The following is a 15,639-nucleotide window of genomic DNA, read 5'->3' on the forward strand; positions in this document are numbered from 1 at the left end:
TATTGGATTTATTAGTGACTATCTTATATTGATGGCCCTTAATTCTGGTCTCCCCCCACAAGTGGAAACATTTTGTCTACATCAAACCTTATCATTATCTTAAAGACCTCTATCAGGTCACCCCTCAGCCTTCTCTTTTCTAGAGAAAAGAGCCCCAGTCTGTTTAGACTTTCCCGATAAAGATATCCTCTCAGTTCTGGTATTATCCTTGTGAATCTTTTTTGCACTTTCTATAATATTGAGACCAGAACCGTGCACAGTGCTCCAAGGGATGGACTCCCTTAATGGTTCCACTGCAAGCTGAATAGAGGGGTAGGGATGGGGGGGGGGGGGCGGGGGGGAGACCTTAGCTGTTCGTTGCACCTTCCTGACCTTATCTCCATCACGCAATCCTGGCAATTCCAGGCCCCGTGTCAATGGCTATCTTTCCCAATCCATGTCACAATTTACCCCTTAGTGTGGTGTCATTGGCAAATCTGGATTCTGTGGCCTCGATTCATGTACATAGAATGTGTAAATAGGTTTAACCTAATCGTCTCAATAAAAGACACTACATTGTACCATAATTGGCCTCGACATGTCTGAATTTTTTTCTCTCTCTCTCTACTTTGTATCGGTCTGCACAGTAGAGGATGAGGATAAAGTTCCAAAGATAAGAGGAAAACTAAAATTAAATCAAGGGACAGGAACTTACTAGATTTAACATAAGTAAAAAATAAATGGTAATGGAGAAAATAATGGGACTAAAGACAGACAAATCTCCAGGACCCGATAGTTTCCACCCCCTCAGGTTATTAAAAGTAGGTGGAGAGGAAATTGTTGATGTGTTAGTCATGATCTTCCAAAACTCTCTCGATTCAGGATTTGTCCCATTGGATTGGAAAATTGCCAACGTCTCTCCACTATTTAAGAAGGGTAAGAGAGATAAACTAGGAAATGATAGGCTGATTAGCCTAACGTCAGTTGTGGGGAAGTTACTCGAATCTGCTATTAGGGACAGAGTGACTGAGCACTTGGGCAAATTTGAGCTGATCAGAGAGAGCCAGCATTGATTTGTAAAGGGTAAGACATGTCCAATGAGCCGAGATGAATTTTTTGAGGAGATGATTAGTGTGGTAGATAAGGGAATGTGTGTGGATGTTATTTATGTGGACTTCCAGAAGGCATTTGACAAGTTTCCACATAAGGGACTGTTAACAAAAATGAGAGCGCATGGAATTGGAGGCAACCTATTGGCTTGGACAGGGAATTGGTTAGGAGGTCGGAGACAGAGAGTGGGCATCATGGGTTTGTACTCAAATTAGCAGGGTGACCAGTGGTGTCACCCAGAGATCTGTACTGAGGCTTCAGCTTTTCACTATATTCATAAATGACTTGGATGAAGGATTAGGGAGCCATATATCGATCGAGGGATGGGGCGAGGGAGAGATGGAGGGATGGATGGAGGGGGACTGAGAGACACCAGTCAGTGTACAGATATCACCCTGAGGGAGAGGGACTGAGAGACACCAGTCAGTGTACAGATATCACCCTGAGGGAGAGGGACTGAGAGACACCAGTCAGTGTACAGATATCACCCTGAGAGAGAGGGACTGAGAGACACCAGTCAGTGTACAGATATCACCCTGAGAGAGAGGGACTGAGAGACACCAGTCAGTGTACAGATATCACCCTGAGAGAGAGGGACTGAGAGACACCAGTCAGTGTACAGATATCACACTGAAAGAGGGGGACTGAGAGACACCAGTCAGTGTACAGATATCACCCTGAGAGAGAGGGACTGAGAGACACCAGTCAGTGTACAGATATCACCCTGAGAGAGAGGGACTGAGAGACACCAGTCAGTGTACAGATATCTCCCTGAGAGAGAGGGACTGAGAGACACCAGTCAGTGTACAGATATCTCCCTGAGAGAGAGGGGACTGAGAGACACTTGTCAATGTACAGATATCTCCCTGGGAGAGGGGGACTCCTGTCAGTGTACAGATATCTCCCTGAGGGAGAGGGACACCTGTCAGTGTACAGATATCTCCCTGAGGGAGAGGGACATGTGTCAGTGTACAGATATCTCCGAGAGAGAGGGTCACCTGTCAATGTACAGATATCTCTCTGAGGGAGAGGGACACCTATCAGTGTACAGATATCTCCCTGAGAGGGACCAGAGGGACACCAGTCAGTTAGAAATATCTGTCTGAGGGAGGGGGAGGTTCTAATTGCTGATTTGCAGCCACTTTAATGAGGAGGCCGAATGTGGGATTTTAACGAGGAATGATTTTCTCTCAGAGAATCAGAATTAAATAATCACCATTAATTTGCCTGGTTTCCATGACAACCACTGGGCGAAAGGCTCATGGAGGGGGCTGCTGAATTGCTCGTTAACCAGTCCTAATTCGGCCTGTTTAATTGTCAACCTTATTCAGGGTTCAAACAACCATGAATAAGGCCCAAGGCCTGACTACTTTGAGTTACATTAAGTCTACAGCACAGGAACAGGCCATTCGGCCCAACTGGTTCCATGCCGGCATTTATGCTACCCACGAGCCTCCTCCCACACTACTTCACCTACGCCATCAGCATCTCCTTCTATTCCTTTCCCCCTCATGTGTTTATCGAGCTTCCCTTTAAATGCATCTACACTATTCACCTCAAATACTCCTTGTGGGAGCGAGTTCCACATTCTCACCGCTCTCTGGGGAAAGAAGTTTCCCCTGAATTCCCTATCGGATTTATTAGTGACTATCTTATATTTATGGGCCCTAGTTCTGGTCTCCCCCCCACAAGTGGAAACATCTGCTCTACATCTACCCTTTCATTATCTTAAAGACCTCGATCAGGTCACCCCTCTCTTTTTTCTAGAGAAAAGAGCCCCAGCCTGTTCAGTCTTTCCTGATAAGTATATTCTCTCAATTCTGGAATCATCCTTGAGTCTTTTTTGCACCTTCTCCAGTGCTTCTATATCCTTTTTATAATAATGGAGACCAGAACTGTTCACAATACTCCAAGTGTGGTCTAACCAAGGTTCTGTACAAGTGTAACATAACATCTCTGCTTTCCAATTCTATCCCTCCAGAAATGAACCCCAGTGCTTGGTTTGCCTTTTTTATGACCTTATTAACCTGCGTCACTACTTTTAGTGATTTGTGTATCTGTACCCCCAGATCCCTCTGCTCCTCTACCTCACTTAGACTCTTATTATCCAAGCGGTATGAGGCCTCCTTATTCTTGCTAACTATGGTTGGCCGTATTCCTGTGGAGGTCTCCAACCGGCCAAACATCTTTTCTACAACCACCAGCCCCCCTCCTCCTTCCCCCCACAACCTCCCTCCTCCCTCCTTCCCCCTCCCATCTCCAATATTTTTATAACCAATATGTGAAAATCTACAAAGAAAAATAAAAGAAACAAGCAATTGTTTTTTTTAAATGGCCCTATGAGTTTTTCTCCTGAGTCCACGAAGATTCATCTTTCAATTCCTGGAGTCTCCCCAGACCACCCTGGAGGACTGGAAACCCTAGGCCTGGTAGTGCAGGCCGGAGAGAGGACAGTGCAAACCGGGAAGTGGTGCGTCGTTGAGGTCAATCTCGGGTTGTACAAGGAAAGGGGGGTGATTGAGGGAAGGGAGGAGGCCCCACGGTGTTTGATGTTCCTGGCGTAGAATGACTTAAGAGTACCAGACGACGCAAAGAGTCTCGATCTTGATTCCGACGCAGCGAAGGAGGGAGAAGAGCAGGAAGGGCCCCGGTCGGTGTTAGCTGATCCCAGCGGGGGGCGGGCAGTAGGGGGGAAGTGGGGGCTACAATTGGGGCAGATGGAGTTGAGGTGCAGATCAGCCACGATCTGAGTGAATGGAGGAACAGGCTCGAGGGGCTGAACGGCCTCCTCTTGCTCCTAATGTTCCTATAACGTCAAAGAGGTTGGAGGCTGTGCAGGGGAAGATCTCCAGGGGGGCCAGGGGAGAACTCCCCCCTGCTCTTCTTCCATTAGTAGCCATGGGATATTTTACCTCCACCTGAGAGGGGCAGACATTGGGTTTAACATCTCATCCGAGAGACGGCACCTCCGACAGTGCAGCACTCCCTCAGTACTGGCACCGGGAGTGTCGACCCTGGATTATGGGGCTTGAATCGCTGGAGTGGGGGACTCAGAGGAGAGAGTGAGACTGACTGAGCCACAGATGTCATTTCATAGGACCTGGGTGGCATGGGTATTCTTTAGGTGGTGAGGAGGGAATATCTGGGGGATTCTCCTCAAACACCATCCCAGTCTCCTCTGCTCCATCCTCTTCCGCCTCCTCCTTCATTATAATGGTTGAGGTAAGTCCATTGGGAATCCCTTACTCAGTCTACCACGGGTGGGAGCCAAATTATCCCGGGGCGTCTCGCAGGTCGTCAGCAGCAAGTCCAGCGCTGTCCAGGGTTAAAAAGCACCCCCCCCCAAAAAAAGAACCCACCAAAACAGCTCGTTCCCAGCTCCAGTGATCCATCGGCAAAGTCCTTTCAATCTACAGCCACCCCTCCAAAGTTCCTCCCATCCTGTACTCTCCTGGCGGCCAGGAATTTGAATTGCGCCCATCCTGCACGTGAGCGAGGCCAAAAATGGCCAGGAATTTCAGGCCCTCGGGAGTCTTTGAAATGAGTTCCAGGTGAGGAGCGTGTTTCCCCTTTAAGAAGGATCGGGTGGGCCCCACAACTCACTCAGTTGCTTGTGAGGGGAGAGAGATGTGGTTGTTTCCCCCTCTGGTGGCAGAATGTGGTACTGCACTGACAAAAATCATTAAAGGCATCGGTGCTTCTTAAAGGGATGGACACATTTCAGCCCAAATACTCATACGGGTAGAGACAGAGTAAACCTTCCTCTAAACTGTCCCATCAAACACTCCCAGGGCAGGCACAACATGGGTTAGATACAGAGTAAAGCTCCCTCTACACTGTCACATCAAACACTCCCAGGGCAGGTACAGCACGGGTTAGATACAGAGTAAAGCTCCCTCTACACTGTCCCATCAAACACTCCCAGGGCAGGTACAGGGTTAGATACAGAGTAAAGCTCCCTCTACACTGTCCCATCAAACACTCCCAGGGCAGGTACAGGGTTAGATATAGAGTAAAGCTCCCTCTACACTGTCCCATCAAACACTCCCAGGGCAGGTACAGGGTTAGATACAGAGTAAAGCTCCCTCTACACTGTCCCATCAAACACTCCCAGGGCAGGTACAGGGTTAGATACACAGTAAAGCTCCCTCTACACTGTCCCATCAAACACTCCCAGGGCAGGTACAGGGTTAGATACAGAGTAAAGCTCCCTCTACACCGTCCCATCAAACACTCCCAGGGCAGGTACAGGGTTAGATACAGAGTAAAGTTCCCTCTACACTGTCCCATCAAACACTCCCAGGGCAGGTACAGGGTTAGATACAGAGTAAAGCTCCCTCTACACTGTCCCGTCAAACACTCCCGGGGCAGGTACAGCACGGGTTAGATAAAGAGTAAAGCTCCCTCTACACTGTCCCGTCAAACACTCCCAAGGCAGGTATAGCACGGGTTAGATACAGAGTAAAGCTCCCTCTACACTGTCCCATCAAACACTCCCAAGGCAGGTACAGCACGGGTTAGATAAAGAGTAAAGCTCCCTCTACACTGTCCCGTCAAACACTCCCAAGGCAGGTATAGCACGGGTTAGATACAGAGTAAAGCTCCCTCTACACTGTCCCATCAAACACTCCCAGGGCAGGTACAGGGTTAGATACACAGTAAAGCTCCCTCTACACTGTCCCATCAAACACTCCCAGGGCAGGTACAGGGTTAGATACAGAGTAAAGCTCCCTCTACACTGTCACATCAAACACTCCCAGGGCAGGTACAGCACGGGTTAGATACAGAGTAAAGCTCCCTCTACACTGTCCCATCAAACACTCCCAGGGCAGGTACAGGGTTAGATACAGAGTAAAGCTCCCTCTACACTGTCCCATCAAACACTCCCAGGGCAGGTACAGGGTTAGATATAGAGTAAAGCTCCCTCTACACTGTCCCATCAAACACTCCCAGGGCAGGTACAGGGTTAGATACAGAGTAAAGCTCCCTCTACACTGTCCCATCAAACACTCCCAGGGCAGGTACAGGGTTAGATACACAGTAAAGCTCCCTCTACACTGTCCCATCAAACACTCCCAGGGCAGGTACAGGGTTAGATACAGAGTAAAGCTCCCTCTACACCGTCCCATCAAACACTCCCAGGGCAGGTACAGGGTTAGATACAGAGTAAAGTTCCCTCTACACTGTCCCATCAAACACTCCCAGGGCAGGTACAGGGTTAGATACAGAGTAAAGCTCCCTCTACACTGTCCCGTCAAACACTCCCGGGGCAGGTACAGCACGGGTTAGATAAAGAGTAAAGCTCCCTCTACACTGTCCCGTCAAACACTCCCAAGGCAGGTATAGCACGGGTTAGATACAGAGTAAAGCTCCCTCTACACTGTCCCATCAAACACTCCCAAGGCAGGTACAGCACGGGTTAGATAAAGAGTAAAGCTCCCTCTACACTGTCCCGTCAAACACTCCCAAGGCAGGTATAGCACGGGTTAGATACAGAGTAAAGCTCCCTCTACACTGTCCCATCAAACACTCCCAGGGCAGGTACAGGGTTAGATACACAGTAAAGCTCCCTCTACACTGTCCCATCAAACACTCCCAGGGCAGGTACAGGGTTAGATACAGAGTAAAGCTCCCTCTACACCGTCCCATCAAACACTCCCAGGGCAGGTACAGGGTTAGATACAGAGTAAAGTTCCCTCTACACTGTCCCATCAAACACTCCCAGGGCAGGTACAGGGTTAGATACAGAGTAAAGCTCCCTCTACACTGTCCCGTCAAACACTCCCGGGGCAGGTACAGCACGGGTTAGATAAAGAGTAAAGCTCCCTCTACACTGTCCCGTCAAACACTCCCAAGGCAGGTATAGCACGGGTTAGATACAGAGTAAAGCTCCCTCTACACTGTCCCATCAAACACTCCCAGGGCAGGTACAGGGTTAGATACAGAGTAAAGCTCCCTCTACACTGTCCCATCAAACACTCCCAGGGCAGGTACAGGGTTAGATACAGAGTAAAGCTCCCTCTACGCTGTCCCATCAAACACTCCCAGGGCAGGCACAGCACAGGTTAGATACAGAGTGAAGCTCAGTCCCATCATAGGAACAAAGGAGGAGGCCATTCAGCCCCTCGAGCCTGTTCCGCCATTCAATTAGATCATGGCTGATTTGTATCTTAACTCCATCTACCCGCCTTGGTTCCGTAACCCTCAATACCCTCGCCTGACAAAAATCGATCAGTCTCAGTATTGAAATTTCCAATTGACCCCCAGCCTCAACAGCTTTTTGTGGGGAGAGAGTTCCAGATTTCCACTCCCCTTTGTGTGAAGAAGTGATTCCTGACTTCACCCCTGAACGGCCTGGCTCTAAGTTTAAGGTTCTGCCCCCTTGTTCTGGATTCCCCCCACCAGAGGAAATAGTTTCTCTCTATCTACCTGATCAACTCCTTTAATCATCTCAAACATTTCTATTAGATCATTCATTAATCTTCTATATTTATAGGAATATAAGCCCAGTCAATGCAACCTGTGCTCCAAGGCCAATATCTCCTTCCTGAGGTGCGGTGCCCAGAACTGAACACCGTGCTCCAGATGGGGTCTAACCAGAGCTCTGTCCATAATTTCCACCCTTTGTATTCCAGCCCTCTGAGATAAAGGCCAACAGTTCATTCACCTTTTGAATTATTTTTTGTCTCTGTCCACTGGCTTTTAGTGATTTCTGTACTTGGACCCCTGAATCTCTCTGCTCCTCCACAGTTCTGAGCTTCTCGCCATTTAGGATATACTCTGATCGATCTTTCTTAGGTCCAAAGTGGACGACCTCACACTTTCCCACACTGAACTCCATCTGCCCCACTTAATCTCTCAATGTCCCTTTGTAACTTTCTGCTCCCATCTACACTATTTACTGTGCCTCCTAACTTAGTGTCGTCAGCAAACTGAGATATAAGGCTCTCCATTCCTTCAACCAAGTCATTTATAAATAGTGAAAAGCTGAGGTCCCAGTACAGATCTCTGGGTGACACCACTGGTCATCCTGCTAATTTGAGTACAAACCCATTGTCAGTCTCTTATATGGAATCTTGTTGAATGCCTTCTGGGGGTCCACATAAATAACATCCATTGTTGCTCCCTCCATTGGCGGTCGTGCCTTCAGCTGCCTCGGCCCTAAGCTCTGGAATTCCCTCCCCAAGCCTCTCCGTCTCTCTACCCCTCTCTCCTCCTTTAGGACGCTCCTTAAAACCTACCTCTTTGACCAAGCTTTTGGTCACCTGTCCTAATATCTCCTTACGTGGCTCGGTGTCAAATTTTGATTGATAATCGCTCCTGTGAAGCACCGTGGGGACGTTTTACTACGTTAAAGGCGCTATATAAATGCAAGCTGTTGTTGTTGTTCATTAGACATGTCTTACCCATCTGATCAGCACAAATTTGCCCAAGTGCTCATTCACTCTGTCCCTAATAGCAGATTCTAGTAACTTCCCCACAACTGACGTTAGACTAATCAGCCTAACATTTCCTAGTTTATCTCTCTTACCCTTCTTAAAGTGGAGGGACAGGGGAATTTTCTAATCCAATAGGACAATTCCTGAATCGAGAGAGTTTTGGAAGATTATGACTAACACATCAACAATTTCCTCACCTACATCAAACACTCTCAGGGCAGGTACAGCACGGGTTGGATACAGAGAAATCTCTTGGGGCGTGGGGCATCTTCCAGTCACATGACTCTCAATGAGGATGGGCTCCCCATTGGGACAGCTTGGGTGGCAGAAGTCTTCCTGTCATACAGGAACATAGGAGGGCCGTCCAGCCCCACGAGCCAGTTAGAATCATAGAAAATTTACGGCAAAGAAGGAGGCCATTCGGCCCATCGTGTCCGCGCCGGCCGAAAATGAGCCACCCAGCCTAATCCCACTTTCCAGCTTCTGGTCTGTAGCCCTGCAGGTCAGGGCACTTCAGGTGCACATCCAGGTACTTTTTAAATGAGTTGAGGGTTTCTGCCTCTCCCACCCTCTCAGGCAGTGAGTTCCAGACCCCTCACCACCCTCTGGGTGAGAAAAATTTTCCTCAGCTCCCCACTAATCCTTCTACCAATCACTTTAAATCTATGCCCCCTGGTTATTGACCTCTCTGCTAAGGGAAATAGGTCCTTCCTATCCACTCTATCTCGGTTCCTCATAATTTTGTACACCTCAATCAAATCACCCCTCAGCCTCCTCTGTTCCAAAGAGAACAACCCCAGCCTATCCAATCTTTCCTCATAGCTAAAATTCTCCAGTCCTGGCAACATCCTCGAAAATCTCCTCTGCACCCTCTCTAGTGCAATCACATCCTTCCTGTAATGTGGTGACCAGAACTGTACCCAGTACTCAAGCTGTGGCCTAACCAGTGTTTTATAACCTCCCTGCTTTTATATTCTATACCTCGGCTAATAAGTTCCGTCATTCAATGAGATCATAGCTGATACCACCCAAGGTGCTCAAAGTAGAAAAGTCACCCGGTCCAGATGGGATACATCCTAGGTTTCTGAGGGAAGTAAGGGTGGAGATAGTGAGACTCTGGCCACAATCTTTCATTTCTCCTTAGATATGGGAATGGTACCAGAGGACTGGAGGATTGCAAATGTTACACCCATTCAAAAAAGGGGAGAGGGATAAACCCGACAACTACAGGCCAGTCAGCCTAACGTCAGTGGTGGGGAAACTTTTAGAGATATTAATCCAGGACAAACTTAATTGGCAGTTGGAAAAGTATGGGTTAATAAATGAAAGTCAGCACAAATTTGTTAAAGGCAAATCCTGAGTTCTTTGATGAAGTAACAGAAAGGTTTGATGAGGGTAGTGCAGTTGATGTTGTACATATGGACTTTCCATAGGCGTTTGATAAAGTACACAAAATTGAAGCCTATGGGATTAAAGGGACAGTGGCAGTGTGGATATGAAATTGGCTACGGGACAGAAAGCAGAGAGTAGTGGTGAACGGTTGTTTTTTAGACTGGAGGGAAGTATACAGTGGTGTTCCCCAGGGGTCGGTATTAGGACCACTGCTCTCTTTCATATATATTAATGACCTGGACTTGGGTATAGAGGGCATCATTTTAAATTTGCAGATGACACAAAACTCGGAAATGTAGTAAACAATGTGGAGGATAGCAATGGACTGCAGGAGGTCATAGACAAACTGGTGAAATGGGCAGACACATGGCAGATGAAATTTAACACAGAGAAGTGTGAAGTGATTCATTTTGGTAGGAAGAATGAGGAGAGGCAATATAAACTAAATGGTACAATTTTAAAGGGGTGCAGGAACAGGGAGACCTGGGGGTGTGTGTACACAAATCTTTGAAGGTGGCAGAACAAGTTGAGAAGGCTGTTAAAAACGCATACAGCATCCTTGGATTTATTAATAGAGGCAGAGAGTACAAAAGCAAGGAAGTTATGCTAAACCTTCATAAAACACTGGTTCGGCCCCAGCTGGAGTATTGTGTCCAATTCTGGGCACCACACTTTCGGAAGGATGTCAAGGCCTACCTGTGTGAACCATTCAGATTGAAGAATCATTAATGAGCAGAGTCTGAACCAGGAAGTGTACGTTAGAATAGTGAATTCAATGTCAACTCAGGTTTAGTAAGTGAAATACAGAGAGGGAAAGAAAGATTGAAATAAGAGAGTGATAAACGAGACAGAAAGAAAAAGTAAGAAAGTCTTTTTTAAACAGGGTACTGAGACTGGAATGGACAAGCCCCAACTTTTTCTGGTGACTTTAGTCCATATCTACGAGGTAAGTACAGGAACTTCAGGCCATTCAATACATTTGAACAGTGAGTCAGACGGCGAGAGGCCGTTTCCACACAGCTTTTGGAGGAGCAGGGCATCTCGGACCGCAACTTCCCGATTTCCACGTTTAACTGGGTTTGTGTGGTCGCTGGGAATTGCTGTCCGATTTGTACATAATAACGACGAGCGCCGTTAGGCTCACCGTTATTTTTACAGCAAAATCTAGCCCAATATCCCTTTGTAATTTCATGCTCCCGTCTACACTACTTACTAACCCACCAAACTTTGTGTCATTGGCAAACTTGGATATATGGCTCTCTATCGTGTTATCTTAAGTCATTAATAAATATTGTCAATAGTTGAGGCCGCAGCACAGATCCTTGTGGGACAGCACGAGTCACATCCTTCCAATTCGAGTACATACCCATTATCCCAACTCTCTGTCTTCTACCGCCGAACCAGGTCAATAATTGGCCTTCAATTCCAGGAGCTTTAATTTTAGCAAACAGTCTCTTATGTGGAACCTTATCGAATGCCTTCTGTTAGTCCATATAAACTACATCCGTAGACATTCCCCTGTCTACAACTTCAGATACTTCACCTAAAAATTCACTAAGATTCATTAGATATGACCCACCCTTTACAAATCCATGTTACCTCACTCCAATCAGCTCAAATTTCTCGAAGTGCTCAGTCACACACTCTTTAATTACAGATTCCAATAACTTCCCCACGACAGAGGTTAGACTAATAGATCGAGAATTTCATGGTTTCTCTCTCTCACCTTATTCACATCACACTCAGTAAGGGTGGTCTCTCCATTACAGCATCTTGGGTGGCTGTCTCCCGGTCACAGGACTCTCAGTGAGGGGGGGGTCTCCCTGTTATATAACTCTAGACTGGTGGGGGGGGGGGGGGGGGGAGAGTTTCCCGGTCACAGGACTCTCAGTGAGGGGGGGTCTCCCTGTTATATAACTCTAGACTGGGAAGAGTCTCCTGGTCACAGGACTCTCAGTAAGCGGGGGGGGGTCTCCCGGTCACAGGAGTCTCAGTGAGGGGGGGGGTCTCCCTGTTATATAACTCTAGACTGGGGAGAGTCTCCTGGTCACAGGACTCTCAGTGAGGGGGGGGGGGGTCTCCCGGTCACAGGAGTCTCAGTGAGGGGGAGTCTCCCTGTTATATAACTCTAGACTGGGGGGAGAGTCTCCCAGTCACAGGACTCTCAGTGAAGGGGGGTCTCCCTGTTATATAACTCTAGACTGGGTAAGGGGGGGGGGGAAGAGTCTCCTGGTCACAGGACTCTCAATGAGGGGGGGTCTCCCTGTTATATAACTCTAGACTGGGGGGGGGGGGGGAAAGAGTCTCCCAGTCACAGGACTCTCAGTGAGGGGGGGTCTCCCTGTTATATAACTCTAGACTGGGGGAGAGTCTCCCGGTCACAGGACCCTCAGTGAAGGGGGGGGTCTCCCTGTTATATAACTCTAGACTGGGGGGGGTCTCCCAGTCACAGGACTCTCAGTGAGGGGGGTCTCCCTGTTATCTAACTCGAGACTGGGGGGGGAGAGTCTCCCGGTCACAGGACTCTCAGTGAGGGGGGGGTCTCCCTGTTATATAACTCTAGACTGGGGAAGAGTCTCCTGGTCACAGGACTCTCAGTAAGCGGGGGGGGGTCTCCCGGTCACAGGAGTCTCAGTGAGGGGGGGGGTCTCCCTGTTATATAACTCTAGACTGGGGAGAGTCTCCTGGTCACAGGACTCTCAGTGAGGGGGGGGGGTCTCCCAGTCACAGGACTCTCAATGAGGGGGGGTCTCCCTGTTATATAACTCTAGACTGGGGTGGGGGGAAGAGTCTCCCAGTCACAGGACTCTCAGTGAGGGGGGGTCTCCCTGTTATATAACTCTAGACTGGGGGGGGTGGGTCTCCCAGTCACAGGGCTCTCAGTGAGGGGGGTCTCCCTGTTATATAACTCTAGACTGGGGGGGGTGGGTCTCCCAGTCACAGGGCTCTCAGTGAGGGGGGTCTCCCTGTTATATAACTCTAGACTGGGGGGGGGGTCTCCCGGTCACAGGACTCTCAGTGAGGGGGGGTCTCCCTGTTATATAACTCTAGACTGGGGGTGGGGTCTTTCTCCCTCTCTCTTTCCCCCCCCCCCATTCCCCTCACAGAGCACCCTTGGGGGGTGGGGGGAGGTCTTCTGATCAACGAGTCCCACCATCTGCTCCAATTCCCGCCTCTCACCACATGGAAAAATTCCAAAACCTGAAGAAACGACATCACGGCCCGGGGGGGGGGGGGGGGGTGAAGAGAAGGAACCGCGCATGCGCGGCGGGGGAGGACCAACCGAAACAGCGCGAGCAGCGAGCGCGCGGGGGAGGGGTGGGGAGTGTGCGCACGCGCGCGGGGTGGGGGGTGGGGAGAGTGCGCATGCGCCAGGGAAAGGCGGTGCAGCGACAGCGCCACTGGCGGGAGGGAGAGAAGAGAAGTTGAGGGGAGGGGGGGGCGGGGGGAGTAGTTGAGCATGCGCAGTAGCCGCAGGGGGGCGGGGAGGAGGCGGCCTCGCGAGAGTAGAATTCCCGCCCTGGGCGAAAATAAACAAGGAGCAACGGGCGGCGGCGGCACGCGGCGGAGGGCCGCCATTTTGCGAGGGTGGAGCGGGCGGAGGAGGAGCAGCAGCAGCAGCAGCAGCAGCAGCCCCGGGGGGGGGGGGGGGTGGGCTCCTGTTAGTGATCTGGGCTCCCCGGATCCTGTGGTGGGGGGAGTTGGGGATGGGGATGTCCCCCCTGGGTGCTGGAGTGAAAACTCCCATCAGGGAGGGAGGGATGGAGGGGAGGTGAGGGAGGAGTGAGAAAGGGGAGGGAGGTGAGGAATGTGGTGAGAGAGGTGAGAGGAGGGGAGGGAGCAGTGGAGGGAGGTGAGGTGAGGAATGTGGTGAGGGAGGGAGGAGGGGAGGGGAGGTATGTGGTGAGGGAGGTGAGGTGAGGGAGGAGGGGAGAGAGGGAGGTGAGGTGAGGGAGATGGGGAGGGAGGTGAGGAATGTGGTGAGAGAGGTGAGGGGAGGAGGGGAGGGAGCAGTGGAGGGAGGTGAGGTGAGGAATGTGGTGAGGGAGGGAGGAGGTGCGAAGAGAGAGGGGTGAGGGGAGGGAGGGGAGGTGAGGAATGTGGTGAGGGAGGTGAGGTGAGGGAGGAGGGGAGAGAGGAGAGAGGGAGGTGAGGGAGGAGGGGAGGGAGGTGAGGAATGTGGGGAGAGAGGAGAGAGGGAGGAGGGGAGGTGAGGGGAGGAGGGGAGGGAGCAGTGGAGGGAGGTGAGGTGAGGAATGTGGTGAGGGAGGGAGGAGGTGCGAAGAGAGAGGGAGGAGAGGAGGGGAGGGGAGGTGAGGAATGTGGTGAGGGAGGTGAGGTGAGGGAGGAGGGGAGAGAGGGAGGTGAGGTGAGGAAGGAGGGGAGAGAGGAGAGGTGAGGGAGGAAGGGAGCGAGGGGAGGGAGGTGAGAGGAAGGAGGGAGGTGAGGGAGGAGGGGGAGGGAGGGAGGGGCGGGTAGGGGGAATCCAGTGTGGAGTCTGGGTTTAAATGTGGGGCCGGGATTTCCAGCCCAGTGAAAGGCCTGGGAAGCGGTGCTCTGTCTCAGGCCCCGTGTCCATATGTTCAACCGTCAATAGAGTCCGGGCTCGGTCCCTCAGATTGGAAGGGAGCTCACGGAGTTATAGTCCCCAAAATGAAGGGGGAGGACAAGTCAGAGCCGGGGGAAGGGGGAGGAGGGAACTATCGGCCCATCGATCCCACATCCGTCGTAGGGAAGATGCTGGATGGGATCTCAAGAGACGCTCCTTACGACCGCTGGGAAAGAGGGGGGGGGGTTTTAGAGACTCCGGACGTGGCTTCAGGGAGAGAAGGACGCGCCTCTCCAACTTGCCTGAGTTTTTTTTTGGAGCAGTCACTGGGGTTAGTGGATGGAGGGTAACTCGGGTTAGACATTGTCTACCTGGATTTTAAGAAAGGTGCCTCACACGAGGTCACTCCACAAGGTAAAGCGCCGCATCGAAACGAGGCAAGAGTAGGAGCAGGCTGGATCTCGGGGGGTTCTCCTATTCCCAGAGAGCGGGGGTTCTCTGGGATACGTTGCCGGCCGGTGCGGTCTGTGCGCTGACTCTCCGCCCGCCTTCCAGAGGGAGATGGGCCACTTCTTGGCCGGGGCAGAGATCGCATCTTCTAAACGGTAAGCGATTCACCAGTCAACATGAGTGCGGTCAATATGGTCTCCTGGGCTGGTTTCCATTGCCTCAGGGGGGTGGGGAGGAATTTGAGAAAATAGTTTTTCCCATTTTGGCCCTGCGTTCCTTTTTCTCTTTTTTTTTCACTTCTCCCGGGAGATTACATGGTGGCTGGGGGCAGGGGGAGGGGAGGGAGGAAGTGTCTGGTCCTGATGCTCCCGGCATCCTGAGTGTGGGGCAGGCTGAGGACCAGCTGGTCAGTTGCTGTCCGTCATTTCCAAACGTTCATAAGGGAGGGAGTGGGAGAAGAGATGGTGAGAGAGGAGGGGGAGGGAAAGGAAGGAGTGGGAGAAGAGATGGTGAGAGAGGAGGGGGAGGGAAAGGAAGGAGTGGGAGGAGAGATTGTGAGAGAGGAGGTGGAGGGAAAGGAGGGAGTGGGAGAAGAGATGGTGAGAGAGGATGTGGAGGAAATGAGGGAATGGGAGAAGAGATGGTGAGAGAGGAGGGGGAGGGAAAAGAGCGATTGGGAGAAGAGATGGTGAGAGAGGAGGGGAGGGAAAGGAGGGAGTG

The sequence above is a fragment of the Heptranchias perlo genome, unplaced genomic scaffold, assembly GCF_035084215.1.
Source record: "Heptranchias perlo isolate sHepPer1 unplaced genomic scaffold, sHepPer1.hap1 HAP1_SCAFFOLD_498, whole genome shotgun sequence".
NCBI classification, from domain to species: Eukaryota; Metazoa; Chordata; class Chondrichthyes; order Hexanchiformes; family Hexanchidae; genus Heptranchias; species Heptranchias perlo.